This window comes from Lasioglossum baleicum, chromosome 3, assembly GCF_051020765.1.
Source record: "Lasioglossum baleicum chromosome 3, iyLasBale1, whole genome shotgun sequence".
NCBI classification, from domain to species: domain Eukaryota; kingdom Metazoa; phylum Arthropoda; class Insecta; order Hymenoptera; family Halictidae; genus Lasioglossum; species Lasioglossum baleicum.
In genome coordinates, this window is record NC_134931.1 from 12,048,561 (window position 1) to 12,069,624 (window position 21,064).

A 21,064-nucleotide genomic window follows, 5' to 3' on the forward strand; every position below is an offset into this window, starting at 1 on the left:
GCCGCCGGTCAAATGACCGGTTTTATATTTTTCATTTCACAATTATTGAAATTATGAAGTTGTTTATCAATTTCTTTACCCAAGCACATATTGTAATAATAATGGCACACGATCTAAATAACCAGAACTCTGTCATTTTTATAAGCTGAAACATTAAAAGCGATTTTTCACCCCCAACAAATTCTGATAAAAATTGATTTAGTGAAATATGCCACAATACAAATCAATTTCAAAACCTGGATAAAGGACCGTGTTATTTGCATATGATCGACGCGACAGTCCACCTGTTAGTGTTAGTATATGAACTACCAACAACCATCAGGAATATATTATGTCTAATCTCGTGGCTGAAGAGGAGCATCTACGGTCCCAGTCAATTTTACGTGGGCCATAGAAATTCCAAACGTCTCCTCGCATCAATTTTACGGTTCTATCCGGAAGATACTAAAGAAATTGGCCACGAGAGCGCGTCACGGAGGAAGAGGTATCGGAAAATAATTTCGCGAGGCTCGTAACAAAGGGTGACAAAGAAGCCGAGGCTGTTTCAGGCGTCAAGCACGAACAATTGATCCTCGCGTGACGGCGCGCCGTACATTTCGGAATTACCGCGCGTTCCATGCTTGAATATTACACCATGGGTCTTTGATGAAGCGCTGGTCCGTGCGAAAAAGAATGCAAAGCGCACAGTTCCGCACGGAAAGAATGCTCGGTCGCGGTCGTCGGGGTTGCGAAGTCACGAAAAACGAATGGGAGAACAGAGACAGTGAGAGAGAGAGGGGAGAGAGAGAGTTGGGAGAGATGAAAAAAGCAGCAACGAGAGAACCGAAGCACAACGAGTGAGATCGATGCGGTCGCGAGAAGAAACGGCGCGAGGTGTAGATTTTACACGTGGATAACGGTACCGTACGAAACATGGCTGGGTGCCTTTATCATCGGCCGTTTAGACCCGGATGGTTGCCATAGCAACAAGCATTCCCCAAAATTCCCTTCTTCTCTTTCTGGAGCCTTCTGTCCTTCCGCGTCATCTTCCTTCAACACCGTTTGACCCCGTATATACACAGTTGGCCTCTCTTTCGTAATCTCTCACTATCCCCCGATCCCTCGAACTCTGCTGTTACACGTAGCCCTTCCTCCCCTTCTATTACCCTCTCTGGGAGAACGTTCTCTCTCTCTATATATCTCTCTCTCTCTCTCGATCGAGGGGTGGAACGGTGTTTCTCGCTCTGGAGCCCGCTCGATTTATTCGGTCATTGCTGTCTCGGTTCCGGAGCCGCCGCGCATCCTTGCCTCCAGTGTTATCGTTCCTCCCTGTCAATCCGCCGCAATTTCTCTACCCCTTCGAACCACCCCCGCGCAAACACACTTCAACGATAGTTCTACCGTTCGCTCGCCCTCTTGCTCGCCTCCTTTGCTCGGTACACTCTCTCTCTTTCCCTCTTTCGCTCTGTCTTTCTCTGTTTTTTTTGCCGTTTGTCCGCGCTCTCTTCAGCCTCTACCCGCGACGCTTTTCACGGCAAGTTTGTCAGAATCGGATCGAGGGCACGGGAAGCGCAAAGAAGAAGAGACAAAAGGAGTAGAGAGAGTCGAGAGGGAAGAAGAAGCAGCGAGAACATCGAGGGGAGCGAGAAGAAAGGATCCTTTGGCTGCGAAACGAAAAGAGAGAATGAACAGGTAAAGAGAAACTTCAATTCCCGTCCTCCTCGATTCCGAAGCAGCTAAGCTCGAGATACTCTTACCGTGCTGCGTCTTCCAACCCCCTACACCCGCCCTTATCCCGTAACGTCACCCTCTTGCCGCCTCTTTCCGCAGACGTCTCCTGATTTCGTTATCACCCCCGTATTCCACGATCTTGCCCTCCTCTTTCTCGTACGAAACTCGTCTTGTCACTCTGTCTCTCTCTCTCTCTCTCTCTTCGTTCGCCGCGGTTTTCCATCAGTTACACTCGAGCCCATTCAGCCTCAACCTTGTCCTTCGATCTTCACCCTCGGTCTAATCTCGAAGCTACCAACCAGGCCAATACAGTTTACACTGTTCGAGCGAGCGCACGCCAGATTTCACAAACTCATAACTAGACTTTGGCTCTTTATGCAAAATAGAAATGGTTGTCATCAATAAGAGAAATAGAAACCATATAGATCTTAATGTTCTTCTTTAACACTCGCACGCGGCCGTGCGGGTTTCTACACTCAGAAATCACAGGTTTGCTCTCCACGCTTTTCTATGACTTTGAACAATAACGTAATTTTTAGTATTCCTTAAATATCCTGTGAGACACCACGTGCCCCGAAAATGTTCCAAAAGACCCTCCATGCAAGTGTTAACAATCTTAGCACTCGAGTGGTGACTCTGAGAAACCATTAAAACATTAAAACATACAGTATTAAATATGTTGGTATATAACCAATTACTAAACATTTAAGTATTGCATGAGATATTATATCAATTCCATATCCATAAAATGAAAAGAAATCATATAGAATGAAATTATTCTAGGTCGGAAGAAATTTATAATTCTCAAGTAAATATAGCTCCGACTGCAAAGGGTTAATAAGTGGTAGACAATATATTGACATTCTTAAACTTTTTCAATGTGTCTGTATAGTTTTGAACTGCTCCTACTCGTTCATTATCATAAATGCATGAAATCTCCGATCGACTTGTAATACTTTCAGCGCTGAACTGAACACCGATGCTCTTCGATTGGTCTTTTAGCGAGAAATGGAAACACTTGCACGAGGAGCTTACATCCAAGTAAGTGTGTACACGGCGCACTCGATGCAACATGGTTTCAGTATGGTACGGTTGACTTTCTGTTCCCGTGATTGCTTTTCCGAATGCAGTCACTGAAACTGGTGGACGATTGCTGAAGCTTGTGTTCCATTTGAGGGTAAGACACAAGGAGTTACACTTTAAAGTAAAGTTTTAATCAGTTATTCTTTTATGTAATAATCACCTGCATTTTCTGCAATTGTCTCTCAGTGTTTTACAAGATGACGAAGACCTGTTTGCTTGTTGGTTAGTCCAGCAGTGTACCGAACAAATCACAAAATAATGATCGACATGTTCGTCGAGACGACAATCTAAAGAGTTCATTATAAATCTTGTGGACGATTGCTGAAGCTTGTGATCCATTTGAGAATAAGACACAAAGAGTTACATTTTAAAGTAAAGTTTTAATCAGTTATTCTATTATATATATAATAATCACTTGGATTTTCTGTAATTGTTTCTCAGTGTTTTACAAGATAACGAAGACCTGTTTGCTTGTTGGTTAGTCCAGCAGTGTACCGAACAAATCACAAAATAATGATCGACATGTTCGTCGAGACGTCAATCTAAAGAGTTCATTATAAATCTTGTGGCAGAAGTTTCTGCACTCGGCGGACCATTGCAGTTCGTTTTCGCCTCGCTCACTCTTTGTTCATTCGTTGGGGCAGCAAACTCGGCGAAACTGTTACCGGTTAATTAATTCATCAATTCCTTTCAGAAATATGATTCCTCGGCGACTCCCGCGATGTCTCGCAGAAACTTCCTAAGACCGCGTTTGGAATACGAACTATACCGAGCCACTTCTAAATAAGTAATCGACTTCGGCCCGTTCTTGTCGGCAGATCCCTATGAAAATTTCAGGAGAAGATTAAAACTGGATACGTTCGGAGTGATCTCCCTTCCATAATTACCCGCCACTTCGACGTATTGATTACCAATACCCGAGCGGAACACTTTCACGGATTTTTAAAAGCTCGCCCGCGGATTCGATATCTCGTAAAATAAACGCGTCGAATAAAGGCTTCCTAGCTCGGCTCTGGATAAATTAAACGTTCTCCCGGCAAGGCTAGTCATATCTAATGTACACCATTTCTTTGAGAAAGAAGACGAACAAAGAATAAGGTAAAGGTGTGACGTGTGTGTCACCAGAGTTGGACAAAAATTTCATTTCCAAGTGGGTTTTAGACCCACTTTATTCCAAATTTTTATTGAAATAAAATTTTTGTCCAACTTTGTGTGTCACAAATAATTGTCAACAAAAATCTCGACAAGAATGTTGTACAGCTTTAATACAAACTGGCAATGTAAGAAAATGTAGATTTTCAAACGGCATGTTAAATGAGGAGTTGTATAATTTTGTGGATCAGTGTGTTCCTTTTCACATAGTGTGCGAATACTTTTGTCTCGGTATAATTTGAAAAGAAACATTGAATAATCGTGAGTAATGACTTGACGATAAAGCAGCTTCGATGGTAGTCTCCTTTGGAGATCGGAAGGCGAGGTTAATGAAAAAGGTAATTGAATGGAACCGTCGAAAGTAAAATCGATCGGGGGCCACGTTCATTGGCCCTTGTTGATACAAAATATTTTCGGGGATCATTCTACTTGAACGGAGGGGAAACTTTGGTCCCTCGAGCAGCCCCGATATCGTCGCCATAGCAACAGCGAGGGCCAGCGCTGCGCAGTGAATAGAAAAGAACATGAAAAGCAACGTCGCGTCGCGTCGTCGTCCAGCAGGATACGGTTTTGCTTGTCCTTTTGTCGGGCATTTCAAGAAACTCAATCTTCAAGACTGCTCGCCACGGTACGTTGCCGCCTACGTGTTATCGACCTGGGCTAACAGAGTTATTCTCTCGGAAACGGAAGTGGCACTTGACTGACCGTCGTGCCACGAAATTACGCGCAACATCAGCATTGACCTCGATTTTCCCCTGGCGAAACGAGGAAAAAACGAGCCGCCGTGCCTGCTTGTAATGAATTCGAGCCATTCGCATTTAAATGAAGCGCAAACCGATCGGAAATGTCTGCAACTTCTGTAGGCTTTCTCTACAATCCTGCGCTAATGAACGCCTCAGCATTTTACGAAGTTAACGTGACGCTCTCAATTTGTTAGTTAGTGCACATGAAATGTCGCATTTCATTTATTCGTGAAAGTTTGTTCTACAGAACTGCCAATTTTTAAATAAATTGTGTGAAACATGTATTTTGCTGATATTCGTGTAATTTTAGTGGTTTAAATGCGTACTCTATCTAATTATTACAATTGTGGCAAACGTAAGAAAAATTTTTATCAGTGCACTCTTTATGTGTGCCCGATTCGTAGTTCCCTTGTCCTATAGACAGGGTATCGTGCAAACAGCAGAATATGTAATACTCTTTATTTTCGTCATCTCTAGGCTCGTTGTTCCTTTTCTTGTAGCGGTCAAAAGAATATCTTTTCAATCTCTGTTCTATATTTTTCTACATTCTTTTCTCTTGCTTTTCTTTATTCGCTGGTTTAATCTTTTCTGTTTCATATCGGTGCACGTGGCAGACGTCTTTTTCTTTTCGACCTCGTTCGAAATTTATTTAAAAAAAGAGAAGCAGAGGAAATGTAATAACCGATCCTGACTACCCACGTTGGAACGCTTTTGAACTAAAATTATAAATTCTGAATAACGAAATGAAAAAGCAAAGATTAAAAATGTATAAAGAGTATATCTATGAAAGAAGAATATACAAAATGAAAATACCAGACTATTAATATTCTATGAATATTGATGAACCATGTCGTTAAAATAGGTAAGATTGAGAAAAAATCAGTTCAATCGGTTCATCTAAAAACGTAAGCATTGGGAAAACAAGTTTCATTGTTACACACCAATAAATGTCTACATGCGAAGTCGCTCACTGTCTATCCACCGTAAATTGAAAAATGATTAAAATTTATATATAGAAGACCAAAGATTTCCCATTTTCGTCAGCTTCAGAACCCCCGAGCTCGGACAGCTACAACCACGAAACGTTCGCCTCGCAGCCATAAACGTCAGAGTGAAAGAACGCCGTATAACTTGTCCTATGAAATAGGACTATGATCACCGCGATGGAAACGCCAGATCAAAACCGAATCCCGTTCTAACGGTCTTAACACGATGACAGAGGGCATCCGTGTCTTTCCTCTGAGTGACGTATCAATTAGTTCTTCCTGTGATCCTATCGTAAAAGGAAAACCGGGGAAAAAAATATTGTACTGACAAGACCGTTTAATTCAACTCGAAGCGAAGTCGTCGAACGGCGGCGACGCTTTAATCTTCCGACTGATCTCTTTTCTCATGGTAAACGCGCGTTCTGTCCACGATAATCCCAATTTACTTGCTGCCAATCTATGAGCGCCGGGGTTCTTCGTAACTGTCAATAGTGAAATTAAAATCGGCCGACGCAACGCGACGATGGCACGTCACCATTTATTTCGTTTGGAAAGACCGATCACCACAAATGAACTCGAGCTCGATGTATATTCACGAGTGTCTGAGTTTTCATTCGATTATTTTCGATCACTGCACAAACGCAGTCAAGTTTCAATGAGCATACTTGTAATTTAATCATCTTGTACAAGTTGCTTTCGAACCCTAGAATGAGCACCTTCAAGTCTTCAGTATACTTGTAATGTAATCATTTTATCCAAGTTGGTCTCGAACCCCCTAGAGTATCTTCAACTTTCGAAAATGTACTTCTAAGTAGTTTGACGTTAGAAGGAATCGATCCTTTCACAAGTAGCACTCAAATCTTGAAAATAAGAATTGCAGAACTGGTTTAAAGCAGTGTACTCTGTATAATGGTTGTAAGTAGATTGTGGATCTTTTTGTGAAAAATAAAAATTTTTCCAAGTTGCATGAAAATGAACTTTCTCTTTGAATAATTTCAACGAATCTGAAATAATGTAACGATATTCTTCAATTCTTATAATGTTTTTACAGCTTTGTTGCTTTATTTGTTCATTTTCGTTATAAGCGCCAGATACTCCAACCCATTGCTGCCAACGTTTATTCTTCCCAGTTTTCGAGGGAAAAAGTACCAGTCGATGCATGCCTGCCAATTCTCCAACGGGAAAGGAAAAGTTTCGCGGCATTAATAAGGTACGGAGTCCGGTGGATCGAACTTCCGAGAAGTTCAAGAAATTATGAAGCTCGATGGCACCGGCGTTCGTTCGACGCGATTACTACTAATGTCCGTCCAACGTCTTCTAGTTGGAATGATGTAATCCCCGCCGGAGACGACCGTCCAACTATGTAACGTTCACTCGAACATTACCGTTGACGCGCGTTCGACAAATTAATAGGAAATATTAGATGCTTCAGAACTTGCTTGAAAAGTTCTTAAGCTTACTTCAAAGAGGGTATTTTCAACTTCGAAGACATTCATTATTTAAGACGCTTACAGTCGGTGCCCTGGCCACGTTAGAATACGGACGCTGTCTCGTCCCGAAAATGTTGGTTGCCCTAATATGGAATTCTTCTTTTATACACATCCAGTTACCTATTTGTTGCTGCAGAAGCTTAAAAGTCACGGTTTTTTAAATTTAAGATATAATTATAGATTAGAAAGTATTTTTATTACTCACGAGATCCTAAAAATTCACTCTGTTTTCGAAGTGGAAAAACAAAAATGAATATCGCGGCTGACAATAATTTGTTAGACCAAGGACAATGAAAATTGGCATTTCACATGCAAAATCAAACACTAAATATAATAGATTTCATATAAATTACAAGAGTGTAAACGCGAAAAATTTCGAAGATCCGGCGAAAAACTCGGTGCTATAAATTCCACAGAAACCTCCTTCTTTGGCATCTAAACGCGCCTGATTAAAGTTTTGTGTTTTAATACTTCCCTACGCTTTCTCCGTAGTGCCAGGTACGTTTTAAAATTTTCAGTACATTCTACAAATACACGATGTGGCGTAGGCAGCGCAGCGTCAGGGTGTAGTTCGGTAGTATATTTTTAATATATTTTTGTTTGTGCTAGTCATAGACATATAGAGATAGACTGCGCGGCCTGTACGAAGCGCTGAAGCCCACAATGGCGGCAAAAAACAAAAATAAAACATCAATAAATACATCAATTGGAAAGAGAGCGCTATGGACCCCGGCTAATGCTCTCTCTCTCACTCTTTGTACCGCGCGCCGCCATTGTGGGCTTCAACTCGCCCATAAGACGGCGCAGTCTATCTCTATATGTCTATGGTGCTAGTGTAAGGTCTGAAAACGAGTGGAATAACGATATCGGTGTTTCTACAGCTATAGCTGTGCAGTAGTGTTACCAACCGTGTATTGCAAGTTCTACGTTGAACTAGGAGAAGAAAGGAAAACATGTTGCGAAATTAATATAGTCTCTTTATGCATTATTAAAAAATTCAATATAAGAATATCTTATATATTGTTTTAATTAATTAATATTTTGAATATATAAGAGTGACATCGTTTCTGTTCTGCTGCGCAGCTGGAAAACAGTCGCGCAATTACAATGCTGAGAATGGCGCGAGCACGGTAGACATTTTCACGCATAGATAATACCATGTATACTTAGGTTAGTCACCTTTGAAAAAGTTTACCTTTCAAACGCCGACACGCGCATGTGCTGTTGACAGAGAGCTTGTCACGTATATCAACGATGCACGAGATTATTTGCTCGACGGGATAGATAGGTTACACCATCGCATATTCGATCTGGTCATATTTTTCCTGTACTCTTGCCACTAGGGAAGCGTAAACGACCCCAGGAATCTTTTCCCCGACTATGGCGTGTGTTATTTGTCGTCCCCGCGGTTTTATCTAATTCTGTCTTTGCCCTTAAGAATCTGTTTATGATCATCTCCTAGTTCGATATCAAAGCATTTTTTAAATGAAAACTTCTTTAGGCACACCACGTACACAATCAGTCTGATCCGTCACGCTACGAGGTGAAACGCTATTCGGGTAAACTCGTGGGAGCCTATAATCGGTGACAGATAATAGGTACATTGTGTGTGTGTGACTGACTACGTAATACAAATTCATTTACAAGAGAGCGAAATTTATAGTACGTCTTGTTTTTTGTTACCATCCTCTGTTGTCATCTATTTCTTGCAAACATTTAAGACGGAGTTACATGGTTCTCGGTCGAGAACTCTGAGCAGAGTTACATTATCATTATCTGTGCTCCGACGTCGAAGACTAAGGAGGAAGGAAGGCGATGAAAACGCTGATATTTACCAGTAGATAACCTAATGATCTTCGCCGTGATTTCTAATTTCCCCAGAGTCCCTATCTAACTTCGTTACGTATCTGTTCGGTGAAAATACACAAATCGATGCTTGCCAGTCTTATCGGCGGACACTCCAGGTCATAAATTATTAAATGTCTTTCCACAAACGTCAATCCCTCTGTAACAAACTGGCGGATATAATAAAATGTCTGTTTGACCCGCGTTAACACTAATTTTTACATTTTACATCATGCTTTAAATTAAATTCTTAGCACACGAGGAGTGAGTCACCACTAAAAATTACTGTACCATTATTCACAATATTGTTTACATTATTAAATATGTTAAATATCCATAAAATGAAAAAATCATATAGAATGGAATTATTCAAGGTCGCAAGAAATGTTTAATTTTCAAGTTAAAATAATTCCGACTGCAAAGGGTTAATAATCTAGCATTGTAATTAAGTTCTAACTGTTCTATTATAAAAACTCGACAGCAAAAGAACTTGGAACGTCAAATTGTTATCAGTTGAGATTAAAATATCATTCATTTATATCGCAACAGTCAGAAAATAACGGTGAGAGCAAATTTTGGCGGAGTAGAACGATTTGGTATTTATGCGAGGGAACGTCAAGTGGCAGCGATGGTCTCGCATTTGTTCGCCTCCAGTAATTCTCTCTTAATCCAAAACCGGATTATACGAGACATCTTAGCAGCTATTTGACAAGAAACAGAAATGAAAGGATGCTATCTCGAGCTGCTTTGTGCCTTCAAATATTCTGGGAGAACAGCTCTTCACATTTGAAAGAGCCATTCCTTCGTGCAAAGCAGAGAATAACGTTCCTTTTGGCTACAGAATTTTTATGAAGGTTTCCGAGAAAACGATTGTTGTCTCCCTTCTGTATCATTTTTATTGTCAATCGACACTGTCGGCAGACTTCAATCGTCGACTCTCATATTTTTGAAATTGCAAACGTGATTCAAAAATTTGTTTCACTGTTCAATATTCTCTCAATGTATTCTCGACTGCTCAGCTGTTCACTCGAATCTTATGGCTTTTTCTAAACATATTCTTGGACCTTCAGCGAGAGACAATTGATACGAGAAAATACGAGCTGTACATAATATACAGATACAACATAAGTATGTATGTAGGTAAATATAATATATGTATACAGTGGGGGGGGGGTAACGAAAGTATTCGGACGCGCTTTAAAACAAAATAACTTTTTTATAATTGTACCAAAAGACCTGATTCTTCATAAGCAATTAGAAGCATAGGTTTATGAAATGATATGCAAAAAATATTTTCCAAAAATTCTAAATTACAAGGTTACATGCAAAAGAAAATTTCTAAAACTTCTTTATGTGTCCTCTTAATGAAAATTTAAAATATGTGTTTTGTAGATCTATGTTAGTTATACACATGCTGAAAATTTCATCGAAATCGATTAACATACACACGAGCTACAAGCGGTTAAGAATAATGAAAATCTTATTTTTACACTGACTTTTGATCAGTTTCTGCTTAAAATCCACGGAATCGTTCATCTTTCGATGCGTGTCGTTTTTTCCTGCGTCAGCCGATTTCGATGAAATTTTCGGTATGTGTATAACCAACATAGATCTACAAATCATATATTTTAAATTTTCATTAAAGGCCCAAATAAAAAAGTTTTAAAGAATGCCTTGTTTTTATTTTTGCATGTAACCTTGTAAATTGTAATTTTTAGAAAATATCTTTTGCATATCATTTCGTAAACCAATGCTTCTATTTGATTATAAAAAATCAGGTCGTTTGGTACAATTATCATATAAGAAAGTTATTCTGTTCTAAACAGCGTTCGAATACTCTTTCGTGGTTCACTGTATACCGAGGCATCAATTTTACATAGACCCGCTGTTTTAATTCTCGAAGTTTCTTACGCGAGTAACCGAATTCACTTCTTTAGTTAATGAGACCAGCGTTGGCAACGTTGTGCTACGAGGTCGTCCAACGAAACTTGTAATTCGAATTAAGGATTAATTCGGGGTACAAGAAATGGTATTACAGCAAATCCTCTATAATCGCAAAAAGGACATACACCGTAAACGCAAAAAAATATCCCCTACACTGTAGTAATCTGATCTCGACTCGGGTATATCGGTATGAACCACTACTAATGCGTCTCTTTAGACACGCTGTCCTTCTCTGTCCTTTGAAGCTCAAAAAAATAGAGTCCGTCGACGAACTTTGCAATCGAACCTCCCCGAGGCTTTTGCGATTATAGAGGATTTACTGTACTTATTATTACGCTGTGGAATTTATGCGTTTATGACAGAAAAGCACAAGCACAAGAAGTCCCCGTGAAAGGAAGGCGAAGCTGATCCGTGCGCGTTAGAGTGGAGTGGGGCGCGCCTCATTTCACACGCATTTTCGGCACGGATCGCACTTGTAGCATGTGACGTCAAAGCTCAAAGAAACAAAATAAATAGTGGGGATGAACTATCCGTTTCGAGACCCTTCTGTATGTATTTACTAGTTCTACAAGGTTCGACTGTAATTGTATGAAAAGTGATCGTGAATAATGTTTCTGTTGAAAAGCATGAAATATTAATTTTTTTATTTCAAATGAACTTTCATTTCTTCTTTTATTCCACCTTTAAAAACACTAGCATTTCATTTGATTAGAGAATGCAGAGGAGCTTTTCCACGATTAACGAGAGGAAGAAATTGAAAAAGAAGACATTAAAACTACGAAAGGGTATATCAAGAGTAAAGCGGACTAACTTCGAAGGGAGAGAGCTCCGCGAATTAATAATAGTTACTCTTGGACCGTTCGCCTGTAGAGCGAAGATTGGCAACGTAAAGAAGATGGATGAGTGGGATCCTCACAATTTAAGTGACGTTCGAAAGCTTGAACGAATGGATAGTCGCTGCTCCAGGCAAAAAACAGCAACAATTTAGTACCAGAATAAATCACTAGTTTCCGTTAATAGACAGTTCAATTTTCAATGTTCGATTTCGACGGAAATACACCGGGCACATACATCGATCTTAAGGTACGCGCACACGTGCTCGCGCAGCAAAATAATCTCGTTACGGAAACTGCAGTCGCTAAAAAGAACAATGAAACATGCTTTGCGGCCTGATCCATGGAATAATTGTGATTTCACGTTTCGCGAAATCGCAGATCGTTTTCGGGCCGGATCGTACGGTATCGCAATCAACACAGCGCGAGCAATAAGGAATTCTTCCGTAACCGGAAATTTCCCAGTAGTTCAGAATCATCAAGAGCAAAGCGCGAGAACGATGTTGCGAGGGGCTGGTTGATATTCTTCGCGGGAATATTTCGCGCACGGAGAAACTGCAGGGCGATGCTTTAACGAACGTATCGGAGCTGGAAAGGAGTACGATCACGAGGAAGGTGGCGAGAGAAGGAGAGGAGAGGGGAGAGAGCGCGCGGGCCGGTGAATAAGAAAAAAAAATATTTCACCGACTCTGGCTGCGACGGAAAAGCAATCGAGGCAATTTCGTTTTCCCTGCAACTGCAGCTGCTCCGTGTGCTTTCCGGCGTTGCGCGCGCCTCCAAAGAAAATACTGCACCCACCTCCGGAGGGCAATTGCTATCTACGGACGGTGAACCTTGTCGCGTAATTACTCGCCGTTTAATCTCGCGTCGCTTTTCCATCATTACTGATACTCCCACTTTGACCGTCTGTAACAGCGAGCACGCATCACCGGAAACATGACAGGTCTTTTGGGTGCGCGGAACGCTAGCAATCCCTCTCTTTGTGACCAAAGACAATTTATACGCATCTTCGATCTGCTATACAGGATGTTCACGCTATTACTAGCCAGCGTTCTTCTTGCAAATAACATATATTTTTAAAAAATGAAAGAGGAAAACGTAATACTATTTTTGCAAGCAACGTAATGGCGTTTGAAATTTTTTTGTGGCAGTTGTATTTTTTTAGAAATGAAGATGACCTTCAATGTTTTAAATGGAAAACTGTGTACTTTCTTATATCATATGTAGACTGCGGATCTTTATGCATTTATGAAGAAACTGGTTGGGCGAAATATAAAACAGTAAAAGATTAGAAAAATTTAAGAATACTGTAATGTTGTTTTTGATGTAATGAAGTCATTAAGGGGTGAAATCAATTTTTATATTATTCCTGCTTCCCACAATAAATGTAGAACATTTTTATTTTGCACGAAGATCCGCAGTCTAATCATATGACAGTGTGTGTCAAGACAAATTCACTCGTATACGACGCAATGACCTTCAGTGTCATTCAAAATTACCACTTAAAAAAAAAATCGTACCAATTCGTAGCCCTTCCTTCGTGAACTTATTGATTGCTGGACTGTGTATTTTTATGCAGAATAAAGATGTTCTATCTTAATTACAGCAAGTGGGAGTTCGATAGCGAGGTGTTTTCTATTTTAATCATTTTAATGAGTTGGAAATAATGTAACGGTATCTTTAGAGTCTTGTGATGTTTATATTGTTCGAAGTTCTACCTACTCATTTTTCTTATAAATGCATAAAATCAACATCTATCGATTACTTACAAACAACTATAAAATACATTCTGTTGTAAAAACAAAATCTCCATCACTTTCTATGCGTCTAGTGTATCTTACAAGTAATTAATGAACCTTCAACGATCATTTTTCCGTCCGTAGAAAGACAAACAATTTCACTTTATCCTCCGACTGGAATAGAATGAAGAAATTAGTTGCTATAATGAAAGAGCTAACAGTGTTTTTATCACAAACGAAGTGTTCTGACCTCCGAGCGAATAAACTAATCCGCTACCTGCTACAGCCCATATTTGCTTTAATTCAAATACTCGTGGAATATACGAGACAGTTGCGTTGCTATAATTTTAATTAGAAAACGGACAAAATTTATTTTGGACTGGAGTAAAAGTTCTGACTGTTTTTGAAGAATGTTCTCCCTTGAATTAAATATGAAATTAACTAAAACTGTAGGACCAAATGTTTGTTTAAAATTACTGAATCCGCTCAATAGTATAGCTTCGCCTTCGGTGTTCGCAAGTGCAAGCGCTAAAGTGGAACGAACAAGCATTTAAATAAGATGCGAATAAAATGGGAGACACAAACGCGGATCAAGTTTATGACTCAATCGGCGATATATTACAGAAGTTCTCTGAAACGAGTGCCTTTCCCTTCAGCGCGACGTTGGCGTTTGTTCAAAACATCCTTTTACGTAGATTTATTGCCGAATGAGACGCGGTCGTATTTCGGTAAATGGATTTCCAAGGAGTATAGCGGGAGTTACACATTTCTCAGCGTGTATGTGTGTGTGTATGCGGATACGGGAAAGCAGGAGGACTGACATGAGAAAAATGAATGCTTAAGGGACGGTCTGCATTAAGAAAAAATAGAAAAATTTCCGCTCCTCGACCGGCACCATTCTGATAGATAGTTTTTCCGCTTTTAGAGACGTGAAATAAGCAGATAAATGAATCGTCCATTTATTAGAAACTTTAAGTGTCCGATAAAACGATTATAAAGCGTCGAACCGGTACTTTAACTATTCCTATTAAACTGGGGAACTCAAAGTTTGGTTTATTGTCTTCCGCCATATTGCGAAATAAATAGGAAAACTCGATGCGAAAACTGCTTGAGCCAAGTATTAAGCCACTTATGTTAAAATGCACTTGAGAAGACCATTAAATTGTTAAACTCGGTTAAAGTCGAAACGTATTTTCGAAATTCCCAATACAGGTCCAAAAAACAAAGTCATAGTAAGTAACAAGTAAATTTTTCCGCACTTTTTCTTACACGTCACCGGGTACATCGATCCGTCTAATTTCTCAAACAATTGAATTACATACGGCCGGAGACAAAATGAAACGGACACTCTTCAAAAACTAATAACTTTTTAAAATTGTACCGAACCACTTGAGTGATTATTTAATTTTGTCCCCGACTGTATACGCGGTTGAAGCAATTCCCGAAATAAAAGAGAGGCAACATTTTAGACCGCAAAAGATTGAAAATGTTAGTCCGATTCGAAGGGTGTTCGCGCAATTACGCGAGTGACTATACATATGTAGAAAATGTTAGAGGCGGATTGAGAGTGGTTATCCGGGTAGTGGTGCAGAAGTAGGAGATAAAGAAACGGATTTACGGAGAGAGCGGATCGCAAAGTGAGCAGCACGATCGTAACCTTCGCCGTCGACGGGGCTGTTTGGCCGTAGTCAGGCTTTCTCACCCTAACGAATCCGATACAACCGGCCTTGCAAGCGACGCTGCTGCTACACCAGTTTTATCGCCGGCCGCTACTCACACATCGATAATCGTCGGTTGAATGGCGGTGTGGCGTCGGCCCTGCGCCAGCGAACGAAGGCAAAGAAGGGAAGAAGAGGAGGGAACGGAATGGCGGTGGGCTTGTTGCTGGCGTGGCACCGGAATGTGGAGCAGTGTGTCAGAACGACACCCTTCTGTACCGTTCCACCGTCACCCGGTCGCTTAGTTCTCTTGCACTTTTCACCCCCTTTCACAAAGACGGCTCCCTCCTCATCCTCCACGACAACTACACGCGTTACATCCACAGCTTCACACCCCTTCCTCTCATTCCCCATAGTTCACTGTGGTACCCACCACTCGGCAACCCCCGATCCTACACCTTTTGCCTGCGATACACACCGACCAAGCAGGACATCGACTTTCTTACTTCCCTCCTAGTCATCCAACTAGCTAACACTGGCCAATTGCTTTCGTCACTTTTCACCCCTTTTCACAAGGACTCTCCTCGTCCCCGACACACATGTGATTTCGAAAAGTTTGTCTAAATCGAAAAATTGTTGTTTGCTAAGATAGTTAAATAGATGAAAGATAGTGTAGCAATCTACAGGTCCACACCCCTTCCCCGCAGTATTGTGCACGGTGGTAGCAACCCCTTGGCAACGATACACACCAACCAAGAGGGACATCGACTTTCTTATTTTCCTCCTAGTCATCCGACTGGCTTCCAGTAGCCAATTCGTTCCCCACGCTGTCTCCCTCATCCTCTAGTGGGCACCAGCATTTGGTTAATCCGAGACCCCTGCCTCTTGTTTGGGTTTGTTTCACGCGCATATTGTTCTCCTCAGGTGCTCCCTCCTTGACACGTTCCTCGCCGTTTACCTTCGTCTTCGTGCTCCCGTTCTGTCCTTTATTTAAATTTGCTCTCTTTAACCTTTAGAGCGCCGGGGTTGCCACTGTAGTGGCCAAGGATAAACTTGGGAGTTTTGTTTAACATCTTCGCTGTATGTCATATATGGCTGATAGGAGAGTTTCCCGAGATCATTTGAAATAACTTTTTCCTTTGCGAAATTGTTCTCCGCGGCTTTGTTAAGGAGTTAACAACGAAAAACACGGACCAATCGGAGCGCGGCTACAGCTGCTCCCGATGTGCGCGACGTTGGCATTGGCCAAGCCGGAATCCATCCGCCGTTGCCACGTCCTGATTGGTCCGTATTTTTCGTTAATAACTCCTTAACAAAGCCACGGAGAACATTTTTACAAAGGAAAGAGCTACTCCAAATTTTTGAGACACCGCGCATAGCGTAAACTGTACTATTGCTGGCACTGCAGTAGTTATTGGCACTTTTGAGATTTAAACGGCAAACATTAAGAATTCGGGTTTCCCTGAGTTCGTCGACAACTCATTTCACCGACACGATTTGACCGACACTAACTTTCGTCGACACTATGTTTTCATTGACATGGTAAACCGTCGACAAATGTCTTCGTCGACATGATTTGACGCGGTCAAGTCGTTGACATACAGTGACTCGGATTAATATTCGAACGCTCTAAAAGAGACGATAACTTTTTAAATATTGTACTATACGATTGGAACATTTATGGGAAGCTACAACAATCAGATCACTACAGGATGTGAAAATAATTTTTTCAAAAATTACAATTGATCGGAATTGTAGAAAAAGTACTAAAAGTTGCATTTTACAACTTTTTTAACCGACTTCGAAAAAGGAGGAGGTTACTCAATTCGATTTGTGTGTGCCTTTTTTCTCGCTTTTTTACCACGTTTTTTTTCTATGTACATTCTACATTCACCGATTACGCCGAGATGGATGGACCAATCGGAACGAAACCTTTTGCATCTTGTAGAGTATGTCCCCGAGGTGGTCCCGTGGAAACAAATTTTGCATTTTATAATTCTTTGCGGTTTTTATTGCGAATAACCAATAAGACCGAAAAACCATCCAACGGTGTTCTACAAATTCTGCTGGTTCCACTAAAAAGTGTGAAATAAAAAATTTGATAAAAAAAATTAAACCGACTTCGAAAAAACGCACTAAAAAGTATGAAATAATTTCCATTTAATTTATGCGAATACACACGAACTTAAATACAAAAGAATCTTTCCCGAGCCAAATGACAGATGTTAAAGAATTAATGATTTCGGCGCCAGGTTCGATCAATTATAAACATACAGCAAATGTGCAATTATTTAACCATGTATCTTGACGACAGATGTTAACTTGGAAATCAGTAGGTGAGAAGAGAAGATACATTAATATGTGAAAGTATGTAGAAGAATTTAAGGATTTTTGTAATTTCCAGTGTCGAAAATTTTCAATTTTGCGCCACCTCCGAAAAGATTGTATTGTATTTAAGTTCGTATGTATTCACATAAATTAAATGGAAATTATTTCATACTTTTCAATTAAACATACTTGTCAATTAAACACATTCTGAAAGTTTCGTCAAAATCGGACAACGTTGCAATGAGCTACAATCGTTTAAGGATGGTAAAAATTGCAGATTTTCACGATTTTGGCCTCTAACTGCAATAAATCTAAGGATTCTTACATCTATCGATACCTGTCATTTTTCCCGCATCAACCGATTTCGATGAAACTTTCACAGTGCATATAATTGACACAGATCTACAAAACGTATTTTTTAAATTTTCGATGTAGGCCCACATAAAAAAGTTGTAAAATGCAACATTTAGTATTTTTTTCTACAATTCTGATCAATTGCTTTTTTTGAAAAATTCTTTTTTTACATCCTGTAGTGAACTAATTGCTGTAGATTCCCAAAACAGTTCAAATCGTATAGTACAATATTAAAAAAGTTATCGTCTCTTTTAGAGCGTGCAAATATTAAACCGAGTCACTCTATGTCAACGATTTGACCGCATTGATGAAAACATAGCGTCAGTCAAATCGTGTCGATGAAAACAGTGTCGGTGAAATGAGTTGTCGACGAACCCAGGGTAACACAAGAAATCCTGGTATAGAAAATCATTTCATATTGCTTCTTATATATGTTTCAAAGCAACGTTGTAAGTTTTCATAACAGAGTTCCACATATGACTGTTAGCAACGCTGGTACATCCAGTAAGGCCGACGGATGCCCACAGTGCAGTGTAAATAGTGTTTTATTAAAATTTTCGTTACGTGTAAGTATACTTTATATCACTTTATAACTTAATTACGGACTGTACTACAGATGTAATAAGTGCGTATATGTTTAATTATAAAACAAATAGCCTGTTTAACGTTTACTTCTTACTGTGCCAATGACTGTACTATTTGTCTTACGATTGTTATTCACTGAATATATTTTATAATAAAAGATTTATGACTCGTAAAACTGTTCGACTTTTCTGTAAAATTTCTATTAGCTTATAATAATAGCAAGCTCGTTTAATCATTTCAAAAAAGATAAAAAGATTTTTACTACGATTTTGGCTTAGGGCGCCAATCATTGTACAGTGTGCCCTATATCAATTTTTCGTAATAAACCACCACCGATTTCAGATTTTCTGTTTCACAATTAGTGAAGTGGCAACTACTTTCGGCTTTTCATTTTATCATGAATTATTATCGAGTGCAAAGAGACGAGTCTATAGATTATAAGGACATATCCTAGAGGCTGAAGTAACGGTTCTATCCCCTTATTGGGTCAACCGGTATATGCGCATCGACGTTTAAGAAGCCGTGGATATCGAGGCAGCCTTGGCTACTCAAATCACAGAGGCTTACGTCTCTCGGATAAACACTTGGGTACCGCTTTTCAACGTACTCCTCTATCGATTCCCACGTCTTGTTGCCGTCACTCCGATTGCTATCGCGGAAGTGCAAGGAAAAGGCGACAGCTTTGATCAGCAAATTTATAACGCGAGAGATGACGAGAACACAACAGAAAACTTGCACCTCTTACTTAAACACGCGAAAGAGCATATCCCAAACTTTAATATATTTTCTACGTGCCCGACGAAACATTATAAAAAGCCAAATGCGCATGTTATAAATGTACACGAAATAGTTTCTTTCTTCAATTTAGTTACTAGATTAAAATCATATCCCTCGAAAAAAAAGAATCACTTTTACAATTGCCCATGTTTTTGAGTATCTTTCGTGTGTATTCTTATTGACGGAAATCATGATTTTAATTTTATTATAGAATAGAATAAAACTTTTACAGATTCAAGGACTGGCAAACGAGATTTAGGGTACGCGCGATCGTGATCATACTTAAAAAGAGTGTTAGGTGCTGTAATATAACATCGTTTGCGGTAACAGTAATATGGGTTTACTTTATCCGGGGCGCAGAATGTTTACGGCAATAACAGTAGATTGTAATTAATCGCAATAGAAACAGGCTGCTCAACGGAGATAATCAGAATAAAAATGAGACGTTAATCACAACGGTAAGCACACGGCGCGATGTGCATTTTTACTATGAAATCTTACCCCGTGTGACCCATTTTTGTAAGCACATATTTCGCAGAATACGCTGTACCTACTCTGAATTAATTTAACGAGGAGCTAGAAACTTAATGTGTAACGCACACATACGGATAGAGTATAAAACGCAACTGCAAATACAGTTCTCGCTCAACGATATGTATAGGGAAATATGTATAATAAAATTAGAGGAAATCGTCGGAGTCAACGTGGACGTAAAACCGCGACGAGCGATTTCTTTGGGAAACTTTACGAGTACAAACTAATTAGAAACAACGTCGCGGTACTAAAATTGTTATGATCCCGCATACAAAGTTTCTGGTTCATTTTCGCACAACGCCGGGACACCGTACAAGAAATTACACTTTACGGGAGAGTCATTAATTTCTTACCGTCCAGATTGCGTAAAAGGCTATTGTTAGCAATCTCCCGGTAACCGAGACATAATTGTGCCTCTGTAGGAGGCTGCTAAGTCATGACGAACATCAGGAAACTCTGGAGGTAGCAGACGACAGATGTTGCTATCCATAATACTCCTATTATGGAAGAGGCAATTTACCCTACATACATGCTATCTACCGAAAGCATAGGTCGCGCGAGCCAAGATTGAAACCCATTTGCTGCCAGAAGGAGAAAAACCGAACCTTCTCGCAATTTTGTATCTTGCCAGCCAACTTTACAAAAGTTTCGATAGAGAAATTTGCATTCCCATACAACACGGTACTCGTTGTATAAATAAATATGTGATCATATCTTCGTGAAGTTGTTCATTGTGAACCACTACCAAGCCAATTACAAAACTTCTTTATTTTTCATTATTTTTTATTGGATTCTCACCACCTTATTTGTGACATTTTTTTTTTATTAAAACGACACTAAACACGATATAATTTGAACAGTATTTAGGTCATACGACCACGCCGTCCGTGTTTACATGCGCTGTCCTTTTCTACGTTCGACGCGGTCACAAAAATGGTAGAACTAAACGATCTAAAAAACACAATAGACCCGGGGATTTTCATAGATCAAGACTTTACTGTATACAAGTTAAAAATGTTAGAGATCCTTTTCTTTTTATTGTTGTATTCGCCAAAACCAATCTTTTTACAAGTTCACACTATCATTTTCTATCTTCTTGAATGAATGCGGTTTCATTTTATGAGATGAATAACGTAGATCTGAAAGGTGAAGAACGCTTTTGTACGTGTACGATTCGCGCGATCTAGAACACGTTGGCTACGAGTAAGGTATATACATAGCTTTTGTTTCTATAATTGTTCAGTTATTGTGGCTCGTAAAGAACTTAACGCTGTTATTGAATCCGAGGTTACGTCGCACGTAC

At 39.9% G+C, this 21,064-nt stretch overlaps 1 protein-coding gene and 1 long non-coding RNA gene across 11 annotated transcripts in view; both read right to left on the reverse strand.

Annotated features, from left to right (window-relative positions):
- The window catches only part of Nachralpha6 (nicotinic acetylcholine receptor alpha6), a 390,412-nt gene that overhangs the window by 345,438 nt on the left and 23,910 nt on the right, over positions 1 to 21,064 (reverse strand). The gene's annotated exons all lie outside the window — the stretch shown is intronic.
- Positions 7,992 to 21,064, reverse strand: part of LOC143207470 (uncharacterized) — a 32,414-nt gene continuing 19,341 nt past the window's right edge. The window contains exon 2 of the long non-coding RNA XR_013008675.1: positions 7,992 to 21,013. This is a non-coding gene — a long non-coding RNA (uncharacterized LOC143207470). The remainder of the gene's footprint in view (positions 21,014 to 21,064) is intronic.